Consider the following 24,741-nt stretch of genomic DNA (forward strand, 5'->3'; position numbering starts at 1 on the left):
CATTAACAAGGTTTTAGTACGCAAGCTTAAATACAAAAGAATAGATTCAACCACAGCGTTTGCATGCTGTTCTGCAAAAGTTGAGCAAGAGTTCGCGGCATGCTAAAAGTCTACTGACGTCACACGTTTGTGCTAAATGGATTTCTTGTTTCAAAGAAAACTTGAAATGCTAATCTATAACTCTTCCATTAACACATGGCTATGTGCAACCTGAACATAGAGGAAAGAGAACAGTTGGGTTCATCCATGTACAAGTTTTCCGCACCACAATCTACTTTACAGCAGTTAGCTTCAGTACAAAACCATGTCGGGCTAACACTACTCTGTAATTAGCACTCAAATCATTGTACAATCATACTTCTTCGTACAAGTTACCTTTACTCCACACCCAAATTACTGACAGTGTGTTGCTGTGGTTACTTTACCAGACTGACATGATGACAGCTTTACATCATAGCCGTTGAACAGAAAGCTTGGCCAACGTTACAGATTAATTTAAAGGCACCTCTTTGAAGTAATGCTGAGGTATTTCAGGACTGAGTCAGTGTAACATCTACAGCCAAAGCAATATGATCCAGGTTAAAGCCGCCTGTAACAACAATTAATGCAGAATAGTGAAATATAGTTGAGTGTGAATCGCAGAGACAGCAGCTGGGTAAAGTTTGGTCTAATGATGGATCATGTAGCGAGGCTTTTGCATCAGTAAAGTATTCTGTGTACACTGTGAAGTCCCCCTTGGGAACCAGGAACCTGGTTTAAATCACTGTATGGCAGGCAGACTGCCCTGCTTGGGTAACCTGATCCCGGGTCGAGTCCTGAAAGCACAGAGTCCTACAGTTTATCATTTTTATCAGTCGAGCAGAGATAGTTTATTTTCTCGACCTGGAAAATAAGAAATGTTATAGTCTGAGATACAGCATGCCCAAAAAAGCATGCTGAGGGAAAAGAGGCCCTCACAGATGTTTGCATGTGTTATGAAATCAAGTTCTCCATTCCTCCATTATAAGGTTTGTTTTCACTGAGACTTTCCAATGACTGATATAACCAATGTGTTCTGTGGAGTTATCATGAATAACAGACACAGTAAATCTACTAAGTGGCCATTTTATGAGTTAGCTCAAATAACAGGATAGCTCATTTCAATCGTTCAAAAATATCTAGTTTCGTAATAGTGGTTTTGTCCCTTCCTCTATTGTTACCACCTGTCTAACCAGGGGGATATTGTGTCGAGAAAAGAATAAATTACAAACAATCTCACCTCAACAATTTCTATCTTTAGAAGGAACTAGTGCAGTGACTATTCGGCACCGGGGATCTTCTGCATTCATTGGGCCCATAGAACAGGCGCACTAGCGTTTCCTTTAACCCCGCCTCCCAGCCCTCGGTCTGGGGCTCATTCACATGAACGAAGGAAGGGAAATAACTCTGGATTCGGCTATTAGTGCATTTTACAACTTTTAGGAGCTAATGATTTAAATAAGGGCAATTTAAGTGCTTGTACTGGGAAGTTAATTTACCTAAAAAAAAATTAGCCGCTAAGTTACAGACGTCTATTTCCCAATGTAAGTCTCTGGGAAAAAGTCTATTTGGGCCCAATGGCATCACGTGACGGACACGGAAATTGTAGTACCACTGTTTGGCCACTACGCAAATTTGCTTCAAAACCTGACGCTCTTCCTGGTGATTTAGTCTACGCATGTCCACTAAGTGTAGTCTCAATAGCACAAAGTGTTCAGGAGACATGACATTTTTTGTAACATAAGCCCTGCCCACCACATTTGAGCTAACCATGTGGGCCAGCTATAGCAAAACTGTATTGAACGTCAACAATCCAAAAAAATAACTTTGTCCGGCTTGGTCCAGAAATGTTCTGTACCAAATTTTGTGCCGATTGCTCAAAATGTGTCGGAGTAGTGGCAAAAATTCTGATTTGGAAACAGTTCAAGATGACGGAAAATCTACACACAAATGGGCGTGGCTAATATGGATAAAACACAGGAAAAAATATTTTTGTTTGTGAGACTTATGGTTAAAAAGTTACAGGCCAAAATGTAAAGTTCATTGTTATTTCGCCACCATCTGGCCAAATTGCACCACATCGACACTGCACTCCCTTGGATCCCCAGCAATACACCTGTCAAAAGTCAAGAAGATCGGATGAGCGGTTCGAGATATTCGAAGGACATACAGAAGGAAAGAAAGAAAGATTCCTTGCTTTATAGCTAGATTAACACCTCTGCATTACTAACAAGAGATACTAAAGCAAACCACACGGTGCTGCTAGTAACTGGTACCCAATATATCTGGGGTTGCCTTAATTGATCCCATTGCAATGTTCAAGCCTGTTTCTATGTTTTCTTTTTGCCTTTATGATGCATGAACATTATCAAATTTGTTGTTTAACACATACAAAAGGACAAAGATCATTACTTACATACTATAATGGTGCAAACTCAAAACTACAACAACAAAGAGATCTTAACAAAGCTGTCTCTGGAATCATTTAGGTCACAGTAGAGAATTAGAGGAAAACTAGAGCAGCTTGAGAGTCATGAGCTTGTGCCTTTGCCAGGCTCGCTGACCACAGTCCCAAAAACATGCAAGCCTGTAAAATGCCAAGGCATGCAAAACTGCAGAGAGACCACAAAAGACAGCATCATTATTATCCTCGATCATGGGCCCTGTCTGGTTTAAATCTTTAACTCCTGAGCTGCTCTCTGAACTAGTTTCAAAAGAGCAAATACAAAGTACAGTATATGTTTGTAAGACGTAAAGCATTTCATCTCAGTTGGTGTGACCGTGTGAAGAGAGAAAACGGGTTGTGATAGAGAGAAAACTGAATAAAGTAGAGGAGAGGAAGGGAGAAGGACAGACAGACAGACAGACAGACAGACAGAGAAAAGTAAACATCTAAAAGTGAGACAGAAAAGAGAGAGGTCCCGGGGGACAATCAAAGGAGACGGAGGCTTTGAGATAATACAGCTTCCTCCCTGCGGAGGAGATCCTCTGCAAGGATGCCCAGCATTCCTCAGATAAGACCCGGGGTTGTCTGCTTTGCGTAGGCTTAGCCTGGCACTTTAGCTGCTTACTGGGGGCTGATGGGAAGACACTAGAGCACAGAACTACAACTGATGGTAGAGAGGGACTCTTCAGCTGCTTACTGTGGGCAGGAGGGGGCATTAAATACTAACAAGCTCCTTAAACCAGACATTTTGTTTAAAGGCGGTACCATTGGACTCACTAACCTTATCCCAAGTAACCCTTCATTATCCAGACAAGGAGAATAGGCTTGCAGTAAATTAATTCCACTGTGTGCATTCATCAGGATGAATACCGTAATCAAGATAAATAAAGATTGGCCTACATACAGAATTATTACTCATCTGATTTCATCAAAACAACAAATTGTTGATCAGTACAATCAATTTAACAGCTACTTAAGTAAAACTACTAATTGTGGCTGTCCCGAATACCATTTTTTGGGCTTCGGAGCTTCGGTGAGAAATATTCAAAGGTATTGGAAGCTTCAGGACAGCGCCGCACGGCACTACTGTACATACACACATACACACACACAGACACCTCTACACATAACAAACAGCAATATCCGTCTTAGAATAACTAATAATAATTAATGTCGATTACCATGGCAACGGTCGAAGCTACTACTACCACCTAATACTACCCATTACTAATTGAGGGTTTATAGTTAATTTTTTCTTTTGGATTGAATTTCCTTAGACCACCCAGGTTCATGTCTGGACTTCTGCACTGATTTTCAATCCTCTGTCACAGGGGAACTATTAGAGACAGCCGTGTGAGGGGCAGTATTTCACTGAGCTGTGCTGTTAACACTGAAGGTTATGGTCCATTTTATATGCTATAATTCTGGCCAGCACAGTATTAAAAGTGAGCTATAGTGTACACATTCAGTGAATTAAAATGTGTTGCATGTATGCACACAGGAAGAATGAAGAACAGTAACTGCCAAACTAGAAAGAGATAGCTGCATAAAACAAGCAATCTTCTAATGTAATATTAACTGAAGGTGGAGTTGGCAGTAAGAGCGGAGTTGTTTGACAGGAGTGAATTAATCCAACTAGGTCTTACTCACTTTGCCCTTTCTCCAAACTCCTCCTCAGTCTTCTTCATCCAACTTCAAAGAAACAGCAAAAAGCTCCACCCAGAGAAGAAGAAGGAGGAAGAGGAGGAGGAGGAGTGATAGTAAGTCTAGAGTGCCAATTAGTGAAGAGAGAAAAGAAATGTTTTGCCTTTATATGGCCAGTTGTTGTAGTGTTTATGATCTCACTCAAAAGATGTGTGAAAATCTTGAGTGTAATGCTCTTAGTCTGTCCTACAGACAGTACATTTTTCTTCCTAATGGACCTCCCAAGACTGGCACTCACACTCATATATATAGTCTGCATAAACAGAGAAGCCCGTCAGTGCTGAGACACCAGCAGCTGACTCTATGATCTGGCAGGAAGTGAATGACCCAGTGACACATAGAGGCTCAATGAGCTTCAGCTGGAAGACTGGCAAGTCTCTGTTAAAACCCTCTGTCTCACTCCTTCGGTCTCTCCCTCACTGTATGCCTCACACGCTAATAAACACATGAATACAAAGAGGTGATCCAAAAGGAAGCAGCTTATGATGTCAGCAGTGAGTGTGGACCAAAGATATGGTGACGCCTGATAAATCTCATGAGTCAGGGCTAAAAGCAGCTCCTATCATGGACGCAACTGGTCACTGACACGACACTGACAGCAGTTCGGGGACCTAGAAGGCTGTTATTTCAACCATGAATGAGTCAATCACAATGATTTTTTTTCAAAAACTGAAAAGCTAACTACAACTTTGAAAGCGTCTGTAGTTTGTTTACATTTCCACCAACATTGATGTACACTGTCTTTACATCTGGACATGTAATTATTCTATTTGGGTTGAAAATAATGAATAATAAAAAACAATTTACTTCGCAAATACCCTTCAATGATTGATAATTGTAAAATTATTTGGTAGACAGAGGACAAGTATGAAATTACTTGTGATAGAAACAATTAATCGATGAATCAATGAGCTGGTCAACAGAAAATTTATTACAACTACTTTGATAATCAATTAATCATCAAACATTTCCTATTCTCAAATGTGAGGGTTTGTTGCTTTTCTTTGTTCTATGCGATTGTGGACTGCCTATCTTTAGGTTTAATGTTAGTCGGACAAAATAAGTAATTTGAAAATGGCCCCATGGGCTTTAATAATGAAAAACTTTCAAGTTTCAGCCGTATATACTACTACTATACTAAATACTTCTCTGGAAACTAGCATGCATTTTCTTTCCAACTAACGTTTTATAAAGAAATGAAAAACCATAACTTTTGTCCATAAGTGACTAACATGTTTTTACCTTCAACTACATACATGTCCCTTGGGAGCAATTTGGAGTTCAGTGTCTTGCTCAAGGACAAGGGGATGTTGTAGACAAGGGGAGCCGTGAATTCAGGCACCAACCACTATGATTAACTGTCAAAACACTCAATCTGAGCTACAGCCATGTAGGTCAAATTTTCATGCACAAGAAATCATCCACAGATCAATCAAATACAAATATTTTCAATAAAAGCAACAAAGACACGTGTATCAAGAATAATTTGTGCCAATAGACCTTTTAAGGTCTACCTTCTGGAGGAGTCCCAGCGAGCCCTAATGAGTAAATGCAAGGCTACACTTCTCATCATGAGTGTTGTAAAGCAGACATTTCTGGATCTGACTCAGAAAGGATGAGCAAGTTGGGTGTAATTGTAGAGACGAGTGATTTCATTGTTACTATAACAAGAGATGCCTCTGGGAAATCACTTTCACACAAAAAAATCTACATGTCTGACTGCTTCATGAAGACACTAAGATGTTGTATTGGCAGAAAAGGTCCTATATAGTTTGTTCCAAAGCTTTGTTGAAGCTATTTCTTTTTAATGAATGAATTGTTCAAATCCATCCGCCAACCCTTTTATAATTCTTTGGAAATCTTGAGACCTTGACTAGAATTTAAATGAAGCTCTGTGGGTTTAAACTGTGCTTGTTCCAACAACATGTGCTTGCAATGATGGACCCGCCAAAGGCTTTGTGGGGTTGCGGAGGTTAACCATTTGAACATCTGTGCTCAAGTTAAATGTAATCATTTTGTTTTACACTAAATTTCAAACATTTCAAAATCCCCAAGTCCACCTAGACCCCTTCCAGGGTACATCTGTGTGTCTGGCTGCAACGCTGTAGACCAAGTTGATTTCCTCTCCCTTGGGAAAGTGAAGCTGAGGGCCACTGAGGTATCCATCACCACTACAACTCTCTCTGCATGACCTAATGGAGATGAGAGGGGCTGGCTCTTTGCCAAAGAGGGCTGCATAGTCCTCTGGGCACAATGAGAAGCAGAAGAAAGGAAGTACAGATTCACTCTATGTGTGTGTGTCTGTCCTCTTAGGGATTCATAAATGCACTCGGGACTTGTGTGATAGAGATCGCTCCTGTTGCTGCTGAGTGGTGGTAAATCAGCCTCACAGTTGAGGCTCTAAAGGAAGTGCAGATGCACCCAAAATGGCTGTGAATGGATCAGAGCCCTCCCACTGGAGCCATGTGGCCTATTCAAAAGATGCTGCCTTTTGTTTAAAAAGGGACCAAAACCTCAATCAGGGAATTAACTCATCCAGCAGACACCAACTGGGCTCAATAAGACAAACACAGATAGAGAGGGAACTATGAAGAGAGAGTGAAGGAAAGGGAAGAAAAAGGGCACTAAAAGCTCATCTCCTCCCCCCTAGTTTTTAAGTCAGCTCCCAGGCTGGCCAGCCATGAACAATAAAAGCAGAGCTGAGGAGCATCTGCTGCCTCCGTCTAAAGAAGAGGATAAAGGAGAGAGGAGCCGCAGGGATCCAGTCTTTGACTTGTTGATATTATCCTATTCATTCAATATGGAGCCCAAGCTCATGGTCAAAATCCTCTTCTCTGCCACACGTAAGCTGCAAGAAAAGGAGTATGAAGCGGAGAGAAAGACATCACAGATGCTGTTTGGTCTCACAGCCAAACTGCACAGTGGCAAGTCTTTGAGAGGGATAAACACCATTTGATAGCTTGGTTTTCCGAACCATATCTAAACTCAAGCTGGCCAGCTGTCTGTCACAATAAATCACCATAACTACCATAGACAATGCTAATCAATTATAACACGGTCATCTGAGTGCACTCCATTGATCTGCCACTCCCAATATCATGTGTCTGAGTCATGCATCGACAAACTGAAGCGGGCTGCTGTTCATTTGACATCGCTGGGAGGTATCTATGACCCCATATCACGCACAGATCGTTCAGCAGGCTGGCTGTAAACACAATGGACTTCAAAACAACGTGAAATCATGGCTGTATCACTCCTCCAAGGCCTCCACGTGTCAGCCCGTTCTGCTGTTGCTTGAGGCAACCCAACATTAGTTTTAGCCACAGCTTTATGAACTCCTACTTTATGTTCATTTCACAGCAGGTGAGTAATCCAAGAGGGCCGGGTACAGACTTACACTACTCCCCCGTGTCTCGCCACCCGTCTGTCCTGGCTGGACTGCTGTGTTTCCAACCGCTTCCTTAACTATACCCCCTTCCCTCCATCTCTCCTGTCATATTCCACTGTCTTTAACAGAATCTTCCCCAATGCTACCCCCGATGCCTCCCCTTGGACCCCCCGCTGGTCACCCCCTTCTGCTCCCCACTGCCTAACATTTGGCACTGCTGCTTTAACTAAGTCCAGATGCCAAACCACACTGAGTAGAGGTGAGCGGAGGGAGTGCTCTGTGTTGAGGGAACTCTGCTTACTATAAAAACCAATGTCTTGGTGTTTTTGGTTGACATATAATCCCCCTTTATTATTCTGTCATCCAGACCTGAGGGCAAGCCCCAGTGAGCAAAGTAAAAAGGCCAGCGAAACTGATTTGAATGAAACACAAACTATTATAAGTGCTTTGTATTTCATCAGACCACTCAAAATGTGAGGCAGAGTGCTGCAACACAGCGCAGTGAAGCTCACATGCAAATACACATGCAAATTCTCTCTAAATATTATCCCAACCTTGAACGTTAATACCGGCATGAGATGGCGCATAGCAACCAAAATGGTGTAGAGAAATATATATGTTTTCAATCAGTGTGATGAGCTGAAACTCTAGATTCAAAGCAACAGCATCCACATGAAATACACCAGACCAGTGAGGCCATAGCATGTCTGACTTAATGCAACCCAGAAGGCCTCTGCTGAGTCTGATTGGCTGTTTGGGGATTCCACGCTGGTTGGTGGTGACAGGGGATTCCGGAGAGTTTTCCGGACCAGTCATGTCAGCCATGTTGGACTAATAATGGACTTGTTTAGACCAGCGGTAAAGAAATACAGCTAAATGATGACATGAAGGGCACTGGTATGCTCTTAATTAGTATTACAGACGTTCAGGGGGTGGACAAAACAGCATTAACACCACTACGATATACAGTAATGTATTCCTCCAATAAAGTCTATATTTGTAAATAGTGATTGCATTATGTGTGACAGTAATCATGACAAAAACAACAGTTCGAAAAAATATATTGACATGCGAATTAATCGCATGAAAAAAATCGCGCCGGTGTGTAACAGCCTTTAAACTGGTTCCACTTTCTCAAATGAGAATATTTACTGGTATCCTGAGTGTTCTGTGAGAGTAATCTAAATACCTTTGGGGTTTGTTGGGAGTGTTGGTCAGACAAACGAGTAATTTGAATATCAGTATATAAACTTGGGCTTTGGGAGTAGCTGTAATGGACATTTTTCACAATTTCCAGACATTTTATAGACAAATGATTGATCAATTGTTCAAAATATAATCAACAGATTAACTGTTAATGAAAAGTATTGTTATTTGCAGCCCTGTCTGAATTAAGCCTGTTAAAATAAATGCTATATTTGCACAATGTGTTGCTCAGGATGGTCTCCAGTTTCGGAAACACTTCCTTCCCGTTCAGCTTGACAAACCACAAGCACAAACACACAAACATACAGTATGTCGTCTGGAGATGTGGGGCAGCTGCAGGCAGAAACCAGGAAGAGGAGAAAAGGAAGCGAAGGGAAGGAGGCAGACAGAGGGGATTATTGTACACGCTCACTCATGTGGGCTACCCTGCTCTAAAAACACTTCCCAAACACATGACTCCATTGTAGCACCAGAATAGCCACTGCACTGCACCAAGTTCATACTTATTTAAAATCCTTTAACCCTGCCGCTGGTTCACATGCCGCACCATTTTTCTTTATTCCTTAGAAAAAAAATATTCAGACAGCACTGCAGGGTACAATGCCAAACTGCTTCTGTCTGGAAGCATACATCACAGGTAGATTTAACCCACCCAACACAAACTAAAGACTCAGCTCTCTCTGCTATGGCACCATGTTTTAGTTTGGGTTGCAAAAAGCAGTGCCAAAACCACGCTCTACCAACTGAGAAATGTTAGCAATATTACTCATCTTACATTTTATACACGCCTTGCCCTAAGTTTGAACTTAAAAGTGGGGCAAAAAGCAGCAGGAGGGGTAGCAAAAAGAGCTTATGATGAAGGATGTGTAATGAAGGGGAGCAACAAAAGGGGAAAAAAGTATAATCTCAGTCATTCTAACATACAACAGATTATATGTGGTGCAGCTAGTATAATCTATTGAAACAGTCTTCCCTGTGGTTTATCCTGATGATGTTTGGGTGGCCTGGCAGATTCACACACCAACGTGTGGATGATAAGCATCTTAGAAAGGATAATGTCATTCTAACATCTAGGCCTAGGGCAACCTTTTTATAAATCTACCCATCTGTATTGTTTCTAGAGAAGTGGAGCTAACAGTAACAGCAGGAAAGAACAGAACTGATGCTGTGCAACGTCACATGCCATAAACAAAACAATTTGGAGTAAAAAGACAAGCTATTTTCCAAAACATATTCTTCTACTGTCCCTTTCTTTTCTTCTGAACAGATCACATCGTGTCTCTTTAACACTCCCACTTGGGTTGGACTTCCTGAATGATTTCTGTCAGATGAAATGTAACTTACATATGGTGCTATTCGTCAGTGACCACAGTCAGTCTGCACAGTAAAAATAGAGCAAAAACAAACAGAACAGAGCAGAGCACATAGCCAAGGTCTACTGTTCCCGCTCCATCTCCCTCTCCTTGTCTCTTTCTTTCCATCTCTTTCCATCTCTTTCCCCCATCTGTGCCTCTCTTGTCTGTACTCTTCTGTGCTTCGCTTTTTCTCTTTCACTTCCCTTGTCACTCTCCACAGCCCTTCAGGCATCTAGCGGTAAGACTGGGCTGCAGTTAGCAGGCTGGGTCACAGAGTCCAATCCTAGTGCTGAACACACAGTGATACAAATGCCCAAATTACATGCCTTGAATTAATATATTTGGACTGGAAAATGTACGTCAAAGGCTAACATACATCACAATAACAGAAAAAGTAGTTAACATAAATTATGTTGCAAGAAAATCAAGCCTCATCTCATAAAGATAATCATTTCCAGGTTATGTTTACATGAACACAAATAATCTCATCAAACTGTAATCAAAGCAATATGCGAGCAAAGTGGAGTAAACACCATGCTCAATTTTGTGAATGCAGTTTTACTCACACTATCACAGGAACATCATATGATGTACTCCAATTTTACGCTCAAGTTTGAAGGCCATTTTAGTCAATAAACACCACAAACTAACTTAGATACAAACTTAATTACACAGAATTACAAGGACAAACGTCATGCGTTTCAAGTGGCGCCATGTGGACCTCGTACTAACCCAACACTGTGCCACCTTCGCCATTGTCCTCTGTGACACACTGGCTTGCTTTTGCCCTGGCACATATAATGGGAATGTACCGTCACCTCTACCGCCGCCTTGCCTGGCTGAGATTATTCATTTTTTCCTCACATCATTTCAATAGTAGTGAGTAAGGAATGACGTTAGAAGTCTACTCTGTTAGACTTGTCCATAACTCTTAAACCAAGATGTAAACAAGTCCAATCCAACAATTCCCCACAATATTTGTGGGGGATGCAAATGAAGGAAGTGTTTTAATAAGTAAACACAGAAAGAGATCAAAGCTTGAACTTGGTCATTACATAGTCATTTCCACATGCAATGCGGATATTTATAAGGCAGGAGGTCATGTTTATTAGAATGTACATACCTACTGTAGTGTTTTATGTGCACTAAAACAACCCAAACTACTACAAATTCAGGAATTCACTGTCAGTTACACATGGCAATTGCGTGACTTCTTTGGTTTGCTGAAAGATAAAGCAGGTGGAGGTAGGTAGATGATGGTTGTTTCATATGTGCTTGTTGGAGGCAGTGTTTTAGATAACAAAATATTACAATTAAATCCAATTTAGCCTAAAAACTGTCCGCTCTTATGGCTAGTTTCTGTCGGTTTCCTCCAACTGTAGGAGGAACTGACAGAGATATGATTGACATTTAGGTAAACAATAATGATAGATAGACTCAAGACAGTGCATCTGCCTGGCCCTGGCTAGCTATGCCTAATGATCCAATGTTGACTGTCACCTTCAGAGCTGGACTACGGTGCAGAATAACAGCAAACAGAGCCTCAGGGTGTGCCCTCTCTCTGCCCATAATCCAGAGCCAAGGGACAGGATCAGTGACCGCAGAGAGGATGGAGGGGGAGGTTAGCACTCACCACAGCCATCAACTAGTCACTCAATCTGTATCCAGTCGGTCCCCTTCCTGAGGGGGCAGGGAGTGAATGACAGAAAGGCTTGTCAGACTTCTGAGATATAAGCACAGATTGGATTTCATATTTTTTGCAAAAAGTTGCATGTGTTGTTGACCAGTAGTGATATTAATGCATGGAATATTTCAAGATGGGTATGAGAAGAGAATCAAATGGTGGAATCATGCAAAAGATGTCAATCTACTGAGGACAGTTGCATTTTTTTGTATGTTTTTATAGCTGAAATGTTTTTGTTTGGTGTCACTGTGTGGCTGCTGCTCATTTTTCACTGACATGTTGCTCTCACTGGGAGATCTCCAACCGCAGGAGTCTCTGCCGGAGCTAAAGTCCATGCATCAAGAGAGTAGTAACTCCATGTCAAAAAATTATACACTATCCCTTCAACATGAACAGCAAATACTGAAAATCTGGGCTTTTAAGATGCATGTAGAAAAGCTGGTAAAACTGGGCTATTGTTAGTGCTTGGACAATACACCTTTCTCCGAATTCGATACTATCACGATACTTGGGTGCCGATTCAATATGTATTGTGATTTTTAAGTATTGTGATTCTACGAGTTTTGCGATTTGATATTAAAATTTATTGCGATTTTTGTTAACTTGTTTAACACTAGACCATGGGAAAAAGTTGAATTATACACTTCTAGGGACTTTTTCTTATGAAAATATCTAAATCTAAGTAAAAATGTTTTATACTTCAATCAATCTTATTTCCATATATGTATTTTGTACATACAGTTCCCTTTGTTAACACCTTATTTTGAAAACCAGATGTAGCCACACGTGTATACTTCCACTAACTGCGCAAAGTCCGTCGCTAGCTCTTACCGTCAGCTCCGTTCTCTTTATACATCCATGGTCAGCTCCATCAGAGATGTTTAAATGCATTTAACATAAATGTCAGTATATGGGTGCGCTACAGTTGTAGCGTCGGCTGATTTGACCACGGAGATGAGAGTTACAGCTGGCTTGACTGCAATACGATAACGTTTCCTGTCCATGACAGAGTTAGCATGCAGCTTTAGCCGTGATGTCAAGCTCTGCTTTTCCTGGTAAATTTGTGAAACCCAAAGTGTTTCCATACTTTACTGTATGTGTAGTGTTTAGCACTTTGGATTTAATATGTGAAGGTGCAGGTTGTATCCACGTGGACCCTGCGCCGTTTTCTGATTTGTCCTTTCGGCTCGCGGCTGTTTGTTTTGGTGATACGGAACGGATAGGACGTCACATTACTCAGACTACAACAATAAAAGCAGCAACTTCCTTTTATGGCCGCATAGACTCAAATGAAGCAAATATATCGATTCTGGCATTAAAAAATGGATTTCAAAATCGTTAAAAAGAAAGAAAAAAAAAGAAAAAAATCGCAATACATAGCTGAATCAATTTTTTTCCCCAGCCCTAGTTATTGTTGGTAGCTTTCACTTTACGATCGATATATTTCAATGTGATGACAGCAGGTAATGTAAACACTGGAGGGTTACTACCCAAAAGAGAGCAACAATAAAGATGTCACATGTAGATTTTAAACTGAATGCCATATGAAGTCATTGTGCTCAAGCTGCCTGAAAGTGGTAAAAATATGCCTTCCATGACGCTGACAGACCACTTTTCACTTCACTTTGGAAAATTCTTGAGTTGTATATTTTGGTGAAAACTTTTGCTTGGCTTATAACGGTGCCTATAATCAGAATCTAAACATGCAGATTTGGTATAATCATAATCACCACAATCAAGCTTTGATCCCAATCATCTTGACTGGATGTGTAATGATGGCTGAGTGAAGGCACAACAAACAAATGCACTGTAAGTAGGCCATCCCTAAACAGTCGGTCTGCCTTTTTCCTCACTTATACCCTATCATTACAGCTGCGTCTATTTATAAAGCCCATAAATTCAGCTCCCCACATTGAAAGAGCCAAGTTACCAAGGAGTTTGTGGAATGGATGACTTTAAAACCTCACCACTCTCCCTCTCTTTACCTCTCCTTGTCTACTCAGACTGCCTCGCTCACTCGCTAACTTTGTTTTGCGTGCACTCTCCATCTGGTGGTCCAGTCTCTACAAAATACAGGTCAGTGCAAATTTTGGTTAGCAGGTTTCTGAAAGAACTCAAGGCAATTTTTTTCTCCCTGTCTTCTCGCCGCAGAAAGGTGGACCCTGGGGCATTCCTGTCACATTATTGGACTTAGCGCTGACGCACTGTATGTACACAAAAAGACACACACATATGCACACATACCGGTGTCCCATTTCTCCTTTCTGACCTCCTTCTTTCCATTCCTCTCTCCCTCTGTCTCCAAACACCTACTCAGTTTGCTTTACTGAAGAGGTATGATAGGAATCATCCAGTTTTTACCCATGATAGCTTATTCAAATCCGCTGTCAACATCTGTAATGAGAAGATATGGAGATGGAGCTCTTTCAACGGCTTTTTTCCTCTCCTGAACCAGCCCACAGGTTTACAAAAGGGAGAATGACACCTAAACCAGCCCGTCCCAGTGTTCTGGAGCAGCAGAGCGATACAGACATTTTCCTGATGAGCACACACGTAAAAGAAACACAAGCCTCTACATGTCTTGACTTTCCTGCCAAGCCCTTGGCAATGAGCCCTTCACTTTACTACCTTGTGTAGTAGTAGCAAACAGACTGACAATCAGTCAACACTTGTATCCTACTGACTGAGGCTGTTCTGCAGGGCCATGGGACTGCAGGTGTCTGCGTCATTCCACAGGTAGCCTACATCATCTTGCCCCAGTACACCAGCTGCACATAAAGACAAGGCATGCTGCTAAGGGACTCGCTCTACTGCCACATACAGCACACCGCAGTTCCTCTGTCCTTGTTCTGTCAGAGACCTAAATTAGTCAGAGTCTGAAATAAAAAATAAAAAGACGAACACAGCAACCTAATACTGAACTCACATGAACAGGCTTACAACACAGTAGACAAACTATTTCTTTGCATCTTTGCATTATGCTTTCATGTGCTAACCACTTGGTTGACTAAACATCCAAGAAGGTTTTATGTCTGTTGTTTTTTATAGAGCTGAAACGATTAATCGATTAGTTATCCTCTTTTAAATTAACCGGCAACTATTTTGATAATCTGTAATTTTTAATTAAAAAAAAAGTCAAAATTCTCTGATTCCAGCTTCTTAAATGTGAATATTTTCTGGTTTCCTTACTTCTCTATGACAGTAAACTGAATATATTTGAGTTGTGGACAAAACAAGATATCATCTTGGGCTTTGGGAAACACTGACAATTTTTCACCATTTTCTAACATTTACAACTCATTGATTAATCGAGAAAATAATTGACAGATTCAATAGATTGGATATTGGTGACAAAGGGGGCCTATCTATTCAATTCAATGTTTATATCTTATATACATTACATACTGTAATTTGAATGCCTGTTTAAGTTTTGACCAATTTGTTGCTGCATTTATAAAGGTTTACACAGGAGCTGTAATTCCTGTTAATTTTTAAGATTTTTATCAAGTTGCTGGTGTACAATTTATCATTTTAATACTAAATAATTAAATAAATGTATATCTATGTATTCATTGGTCATATTTAGTCTTACAAAGTTAGGAACGCAATATTTAAGTCAAGCCTGATGTTGCATTGCACATAAAAGAATGATCCCAGTCACTTCCACAGTGTGGCATACAGCTTAGTAATTAAACACTGGTATCGGATCGTCTGAGATGGCTAGGCCATGTGCTGAGAATGGAGCAGGACCGGATCCCAAGAGTCGCCTTAAGATGGACACCACCAGGCAAAAGAAAACCCGGGAAGCCCAAATCCACCTGGTGCAGAACTGTCATACAGGAGCTGGACAAGATGAACCTGTCATGGGGAGAGGCCCAACATGCTGCCAAGGACAGAATGCAATGGAGAGAGCTCAGAGCTTATGTCCCATAGGGGATGAAGAGGAGTGATGATGTGATGATCGGACCGTTACTCTGTATCGGCCGATACCCGAAGCCCAGGTATCGTATCGGGACTGAAAAAATCTGATCGGTACATCAGGATAAGGTTAATCTACAATGGAAATAATCATTAGTTGCAGCCCTAGTTTTTTATACCCAAAATAAAAATCAATCAACTAGGCAAACAGACCTTTTTGCATGTATATTTTGTGTTTCCATAATCATTTGAAATAGAAGAAAGACAGCCAACCTCGCACAATCTGCAGATTTTACATGTATACACCAAACAGTAGGCTGAAACCAGATTAAAATGCCACAGTGGACATATTGTATATTCTACAGCCTACAGTTTAGGTCTAATTTCCCACACTAATCATGATTCATCAAACAGTTGTGGGAAACAAAGTAGCTTCTCAGTAATTCTAGAAACATCCGGCACATTTGACCTCGTAAAACCCACCAGGTAAGATAAGACACCAGACAGAGGTGCTGAAAGATCAATTGCAACCAATCACAAAGTTGCTTTTACTATCTGCAATGCAAAAACAGCCCCCGCCCCCACCCTCTGACGCCATCAGCTAAAAATAAAATGCTCATATGTAGCTAACCACAAGACATCTAAGACATCAATGTAAAAATAAGCCAATAGCAATTTCATTACCATTCTTCACCCACCACTTCATTATTGTAAACATTTTTAAAAAACATCTTGCTGGCTTTGGTCACAGCAGAGAGCAGCTTGCTTGCTAAGCGTTGTATAGAAACAACAGTTCCTCTAATGTGGTTCAGGGTGATGATTCAAAACAGCTACATACCTAAATGTATTAAAAACACAGACATACTACAATAAGCAGATGCTGCTAGAGATAAAACCAACAGCTCTGTGGACTAAAACACAACGTTTAGCTGAGATAAGACTGATTTATAGTGTTTTCTGTGAGGAAATTAATATTTATAAACACACAGGGTAAGATTTAGTGGTTGAAAATAAATGTAATAAAGCTGAATATGAAAGCTGAGACTGAGGAAACCCTTGAATCTCTCCTCTGAGAAATACAGGCACAGCTATGATTGAGCCAATTATCTTTTCATCCGCAGTTTCACACAATTGCATCCGCCAGGATGTGTAGACCAATTACAACTCAGGCTGAGCTGGAGATGTAATTGGTCTTCCTTCCCCCACCCCATTCTGGTCCTCTCAACCACTGTCAGCTCTGCAGAGTATCGACCATTAGCAGGGGGCCATATGGCCCTTTTCTTTCAGAGATGGCAGAGAGACGTTCTGTGGACTGGCTAAATGTTTAGGAGGAGGTGTGGGATCAAATTGGCTGTATTGCAACATAATTTGTGGGGTTTTCTGTTTACAATAATTTGAAGATATTGGAGCATGTCTTTAAAGTGAATAATTAAGTGAAAGTTAATATTATAGCTCCAGTTCGGACGCCATTCATTCATACATGTTTAGACAGCATTATGTGTTCACATCTGAATAATATCTGTGTTCAGTTATACCTCTTCCCTTTTACATTTCTAAATAGTTACTATAATTGAAATTATGAGACAGGAGGAATTTTAATAAATGGAGATTTGTCTCGTAAGCTTTCTCTGAAGAATTGGGATGTTAATTAGATTTTGAATATGACAGATGGGGACCTTGACTCTATTGAATATGCTGATGCTTGATCCACAGCAAAGTGTAGTTGGCAGGTCCTACACCACCAGTGGGCTTACAGATGCTGCACACACAAACACCCAACACACCTCAAGTCCACACACCTCCTCCTGTGTCCCTCCCCATCACCCATTACAACTGAAATCATTACACAGAGTGTTTCAATAGATTTATTCTATGATGCTCATGAAGGCATATTTAATAGCTCTATGATAGACAATCACATTGTAAAAATAAATAATAGATTTAAAAGGCGGTCTGGTTGCGCTCATCTTTTTAATGAGATGTCACTTGCGTTTCTATTCCACGCAGAAGCTTTGTAGTTCAATGATGAACCACGGTTTGCAAAACATCTGATGAAGATTGGTTTCCGACTGTTATGTAATGATTATTTGTATAATTATTTATCCATTTGTGGTAAAGAAGCGACTTGTTATTTTCAATGTTCTGCGTGTTTTTAGAAGAGAAACAAATTGAACTAAAACTTGAAAATATATATATAAACTAGAGACCATCTTGCGATGGGATCACATCAGCCGCAACGCCAAATCGGACCAGGGGCGTAAACATATCTCCCAATACGCTCAGAGCACACTCATCTGCGAACTCTGCCTTCATTTTGATCTCAGCTACACACCTGTAAAGTTTCGTGACTGCATCTTGCATCGGTTGCGATGCTATTTCATCCACAGACAAACAGACATATAAACACCTGGCAAAGTACTCAAAACCGCTTCTGTGGTAGTTCCCACTACAGTAGGCGTCTCACCACATTATGACACACACACAGAGACTCACAAGGTGACAACAATACTAGCCAGTGATAATTAAAATAGACTTACAACAGTCATTTGCTCAGAAAGCTACTCTCAAACTAAACTTAAAATAAAATGAAACAGGAAAGGTTAATTCCATCCAAGATACGTTGCCCCACCTATTTGTTTTGCAGGGTCACCGAGTACATTTGGTGTATATCCCATAACCTCTGACAGCTTATTTCAAGCCATTCCTGAAGGCCTGGGTCACAACATGTGGCTTAATAAGCACAGAAGGATGTGTATACATTATTTTACAATGGGGAAATGACTGGCTAGTTAGTGTTCAGACCAAAGTAAATCAGAGAAATGGAAAAAGGGAAACGAGGAGGGAGAGGAACTTCCAAGTGAAGTGCATGTGTGCGTAATTTTAATGTTCCTATGTATGAGAACTTTTTTCCACCACCCAGACGTTAGTCATGATGTAGCGAGAGAGCTTGTTCCTGCTGCTTGTGTGGAAGATTTTGTCAAGGTTTGGTCAATGTGCTACTGTACGGAAGAAACAGCTACAAAATGATTTTATATGCGATTCTGAATACATTTAACATATTGAAATAATAATTAACATTGGAAAATATCCCATGATAAATATTGTGATATTGATTTCAACCACCTCTCTTCTTTGCACTTTTTGTATTGTTTACAATTTACAGAACACTTGACTTGTATATTAGACATTTTATTTTATTTCTTATTTTATTGTTGGTCATTAGTGCTTTTTATATATATTTATATAATATTTATACTAGGGCTGTCAAAGTTAACGCGATAATAACGCGTTAACGCAAATTCGTTTTAACACCACGCATTAAGGCAACTTGGGATTTTTACCTTGTAGCCGGGCTTTAAAGCTAGAATGAAGATACTGGTATCATATGAAACTAGAAAACCACGAGTCTCCCCTTTACAGAACATGCCCACTTTATGATAATCATATGCAGTTTGGGGAAAGTCATAGTCAAGTCAGCCCACTGACAGCTGTTGTTGCCTGTTGGGTTTGAGTTTGCCATGTTATGATTTGAGCATATTTGTTATGCTAAATGCAGTACCTGTGAGGGTTTCTGGAAAATACTAGTCTTTTTTGTGTTGTTAATTGATTTCCACTAATAAACATAAATTTGCATAAAGCAAGCATATCTGCTCACTCCCATATTGATAAGAGTATTAAATACTTGACAAATCTCCCTTTAAGGTACATTTTATTTGTCCAGCTTTGTTGTTTTTTGTGTAAGTACATTGAGAGAGATGTAGAAAACCAGTCAAATTCCTTATATGAATGTACAGTACTTGGCAAATAAAAGTGATTCTGATCTCCCAGTCCTAATTGTTGAGCTCTAAATTGATATGGTGACAGTAATTTAGGGCTGCAACTAACAATTATTTTCATTGTCGTGGTTTCACAGGATTACAGACATAAAGCAGGGATGGGCGGTATTAATATTAGTGTGCAATGACAGGAACAGTAAATAGAGGCAGTCACTGCTGATATTACTCAGCCAGACAGTCAAATAAGTTCAGAAGGGTGTTGGTTAGTTGTAATGCAGTTGTCGAGTCTGGGAAAAAGACAACATATCATATTAATAGATACACATGGGTAAATATACATGAGTATCGGGATATTATGTTGTATGATACTGTTTCAATTCTCAAAAATACTGTTGATTTTTAATTAACCTCTTAAAAATCTGACGACCTGCGATCGGGCCTGGCTGCTCAATTTTAAAGATAGAATGAAGATACTGTCAACATATTAAACTAGAAAACCTGAGCAATCCATTGGTACAATCCATTGGTACCAACCATGTCATACTAGCTTATTGCGAAGGATGCTAAATAACACTCAAACGTTCACGCAAATTAGTTTTAACGCCACTAATTTCTTTAACACATTAACGCAAATTGCGATTTCTAGGTTGTAGTGTGCGCAGTTTTAATGCTAGAAGCTGAAGATACGGACATCATATGAAACTAGAAAACCATGGTACCATGTCATACTAGCTTGAAGTGAAGGAGGTTAAATATCGCTTCAAAAGGGGTTCCTTGACCTCTGACCTTAAGATATGTGAATGAAAATGGGTTCTATGGGTATCCACGAGTCTCCCCTTTACAGACATGCCCACTTTATGATAATCACATGCAGTTTGGGGCAAAAAACATGCAGTTTTTTTTGCATGCAATACAAATGTGGTATTGTATGTTATTTTCACTTATTCTAAAATGATGTATTTCTGGTGTGTTCTTTATATAATGACAATTTAAAAAAAAAAAAATCACAATATATCGCCTTGCTTACAGTATCGCAATACATTGAGTCGTTACCCCTGTATCATATGTATGCCAGATTCTTGCCAATACACAGCCTTAGACAATACCTATCCCTTTATCATGATAACAATACAATAAATATATAAGATAAGATGAACCTTTATTAATCCCCGGGGGGAAATTCAGGTGTCAAAACAGCAAAGCGCAGGTACAGAGGTACAGGTGTACAAAAAGATTATAAAACAATAAATAGAAATACAGAATATACATAGTGAATGAACATAGTGAATGGACATAGCATTTACAATAAATAGATGTAATATGTACAGTCTATAAAATGGTATATTGGATGTAGTGTAAAGTAAGTTTAAAGTGCAATATGTCCAAGCTCTAAACAAGATCAGTTACACCCATCACTGTCATAGCTGTACTGTAATGTAGCCATAAACTGTGCACCACCATGGAGGGCACACATAATAACAGTAATTTGGATAAACTGTAGTTGCACCCTCTCTAGACAATTCTGGTTTATGTCAAAGACTGTAAATAAAAAAAAAAAAACTCAACACTGTGGATCTTTTTTTTCCTGAAATCCCAGTTGTTGACACCATTGAAACAACAAGCCAGTGACATGAAGGTTAGTCACATTATGAACCAGGCCTGTGGGCACATTGCACTGCAACAAGTCAGCCTACATTTCTCAGCTCCATTCACACACACTTAACTAGATGCAACTCTGTGGCACCAACCAGACAGGCGACATGCTGGTACCAACAATCATTATTATTATTACAGTGAGCCTCTGGACGCCTGTGTGAAAGTTATAGCTGCTGCTGGTAACCTCCATTTTAAAAATGCAACGTTAAAAACGTTTAGAACGGTTTAAAAATGGAACGTTAAAAACGGTTAATTTCAAATTAACTTCCTATAACAGATCTGTCAATGCCATAAAACACATATATGCTTCGACAAAACAAAGATATTTCGACATTATTTTGCCATATTTACGGAACAAGCTCGTACAAAAGGCAAATTTAACCCTCCACGTACCTTTACCGGCTGTTTTTCCTCATTGTCTTGGTGTAATCCTTGATAGCATTCCCCGAGATTCAACCAACGGCTCAAACTAATAAATGATAACCTGCTTTTCAGTTGGTGGTTTGTTTGAAAACCAAAGACGTTGACTTGTATGAACCAGTAGCTAGCAGACGGTGGAAGGTCCCAGACAAGACAAAGCTTGAGTGTTGAGTCAGTTTTTTGACGGTTTGAATTAAAAGAAAATGAACCGACAGAAAACCGTCCAGTCCGCTTCTGTATGAAACAAAGAAGGTGAGTCTCTCTGAGATGAACCGGGTTCAGAAGCTCGTCTTCCTGACTGACAGACTGACTGTGCGTGGTTGTTTCAGACCCGGCTAACTGAGCTAGCCCTGTCGCTACTTCCTTTCTCTCTCTGAGCCTAAATAACAGAAGCAGTCTGCTGCTGGGCGGTGAAAAAAAAAAAGTTGAGGAAAAAAGGTTGAAGGCAGATTGTGTAGAATGAAGGAGGCACCCTGTTGCTCTGGGTTCATCTACTGAAGGACAGCGACCTCTGCCGGAGGACAGCGGTGGTACTACACCGGGGTTGCCAGGTCCGCGGGGAATTGGAGATTCATCCCCCTGCAGAGCCGCAGAGCCACAGTTGTAGACGTACGCATGCGCGACTTCAATAACCGCAGTTGTATATATATATGTATATACAGATTTTTACACAGATTTATATATATATATGTGTGTGTATATATATACATATTACCTGGTTAAATAAAGGATATATATATATATACACATATATATTTAATTTATATGTATATATATATATATATATATGTATATATATATATATATATATACGTATATATATATTTGTGTGTATATATATATATATATATCCTTTATTTAACCAGGTAAAAAAACTCATTGAGATTAAAATCGCTTTTCCAAGAGTGACCTGGCCAAGAGGGAGGCACAGATATTGTTACAACAATAAAAACAAACAATACAAGCAGACGAATACAACAGTCACACACCACGAGTGAACGAGCATGACATCCAGTTTGTATGCAACACAAAATTTGTTTGCCATAACACACAAACAGGTCAATTTCAAAACAATTCAGTGAGAAAATCAAGAGCAATCACATCGACCTATAGTGCCACTTTCTCGATCCTTTAAAATGGACTTAAATTCCCCCATAGTAATCAGCTCTGACAATTTCAGGTCCTTCTGTACATTATTCCAGGAAGAAGGAGCAGAGTATTTAAAAGCTTTTTTGCCTAGCTCTAACCTTTGGGACCAACATCTGTAGAACAAGTTTTAGACGTATGCAGTACCAAAACCAATATATATACATATATATATATATATCATTTCAAAATGTATTTCTAACATGTAGAATACAAACAAATATATAAAAAATAAAGAAAAAGAGAATGATCATACCGTACACATTTATTTAATCCCAGCCCTTCTCCATAAATCATTCATAAATAATAAACCAGTTTCCTTATTGAGCTATACATATACTCTAATTAAATTATCCTAAATTTGTCTAACTATAATTATTACCTTTTATGGACTTATATAGCGCTTTTCTAGTCTTCCGACCACTCAAAGCGCTTTACACTACATGTCAGTATTCACACATTCATACACTGATGGCAGAGGCTACTAAGGTGCCCACTTTGCCCATCAGGATTTAATCTAAATACTCATTCACACACCGATGGCTATGCCTCCGGGAGCAATTTAGGGTTAAGTGTCTTGCTCAAGGACACATCAACATGAGACCCGGAGCAGCCGGGGATCGAACCACCGACCTTCCGATTGGTGGACAACCTGCTCTACCCTCTGAGCCACAGCCGCCCTTTTATCTCTGTCATACAGAAATATAAATGAATTACTGATATAATTATCCTTATCAAAATATAAATTTGTTATCAAATCAGAATACCAATTCATTACTTATAATATAAGTTAATTGCAATAGAAATTCATTACTTACATATTTAACTAAATCATATTGACTAGTTGTTATCTTTTCTTATATATATATATGTATATATATATACACACACACACACACACATCTACAACTGTGGGTCTGGACCTTGCGCATGCATACATCTAGAACTGTGGGTCTGCAGGGGGATGATATTGGGGAATGGGCTACTTTTGAGTGTTTTTCTAATTTGCTTTGGCTCAATCTTGAAGGACAATATATTTTTTTTCAAAACATTAGTTCAAATCTCTAAACAGTAAGTTTGTTGTTCACAAACAAACTGCCTCCTTCTCGACAAGCTGGTATGACATGGTTGGGACCAATGGATTCATTAGGTTTTCTCGTTTCATATGATACCAGTATCTTCAGCCAGCCAGCTTTAAAACTGAGCCTGCTGCAACCTAAAAATCGCAAGTTGCGTTAATGAGTTAAAGAAATTAGTGGCGTTAAAACAAATTTGCTTTAACCTTTCTCAATATGCAAACAAGGTTGTTGTAATGGAATAAATGTATTTTACATTAAGAAAATAAGATTTCTCAAGCCTGGTATGTTAAATGCAAAACCAACAGTCCAAAATATAGCCTACAGAGGTGAAATTGGAATTTACAATTCAATTTTCGAAGATTTGTAAACTGTTATTTATTCCAATTTATGTTATATTAAGTTGTGTCTGCCATCCATAGTTTTCAGAATTACAATTCTCAAAAGACAAAGACAATTTTGTGTCATTTTATGATATCAGAGTGAGCTTTTTAGCATCTTCCAGCAATGCTGAATGTTTTCCTCTTGACAGGAAAACAGCTGTAATTCTCCTTTGTGGCCACCAGATGTTGACTGTTCAACACCATGCAAGTCTGTATCTTTACCCCAAAGCCTGTCCGTAATAAGACTCCAGCAACCGCATTTGTTAGAGGTTGTTTCTTAAATTGCACTGATTGGCCAGATGGTGTCACCATTATAAAAATCTCTATTTTATGACCAATAACCTCTCAACCATGAGATTGGAATTACCATTTATTTGGGTCTAGTACCATGCATCATCAACCATTGTCCATAATTGCCATCAGATGTTTTACACACCCACTTTTAACTGTCTCCATCATCCTTGTATCATGAGTTCTGTTATTTGTGGTTGTTTAACCACAACATAATAGTTGACGTCAAAGACCCAAAACAGGAAGGGAGGCGGTTTCCCTAAATGTTTAAAGC

At 39.6% G+C, this 24,741-nt stretch overlaps 1 protein-coding gene and 1 long non-coding RNA gene across 10 annotated transcripts in view; one reads left to right on the forward strand and one right to left on the reverse strand.

Moving 5' to 3' along the window:
* LOC119489125 (unconventional myosin-IXb) overlaps window positions 1-22,119 on the reverse strand; it is a 70,562-nt gene extending 48,443 nt beyond the window's left edge. For 5 of the 9 annotated variants that reach the window (XM_037771326.1, XM_037771324.1, XM_037771329.1 and 2 more), the window contains exon 1: window positions 21,545-22,116. The gene's annotated coding sequence lies outside the window, so the exon portion shown is untranslated. Of the gene's footprint in view, window positions 1-21,544 lie in introns of all 9 variants that reach the window. The other 4 variants (XR_005207097.1, XM_037771327.1, XM_037771328.1 and 1 more) reach the window with 2 other exon arrangements.
* LOC119489127 lies at window positions 562-16,072 on the forward strand. The gene is made up of 3 exons (XR_005207098.1): window positions 562-629; window positions 12,817-12,831; window positions 16,062-16,072. It is a non-coding gene; the product is annotated as an uncharacterized LOC119489127 (long non-coding RNA).
* Window positions 22,120-24,741: the final 2,622 nt, after the last annotated feature.

Source organism: Sebastes umbrosus, chromosome 5, assembly GCF_015220745.1.
Source record: "Sebastes umbrosus isolate fSebUmb1 chromosome 5, fSebUmb1.pri, whole genome shotgun sequence".
Classification (NCBI taxonomy): Eukaryota; Metazoa; Chordata; class Actinopteri; order Perciformes; family Sebastidae; genus Sebastes; species Sebastes umbrosus.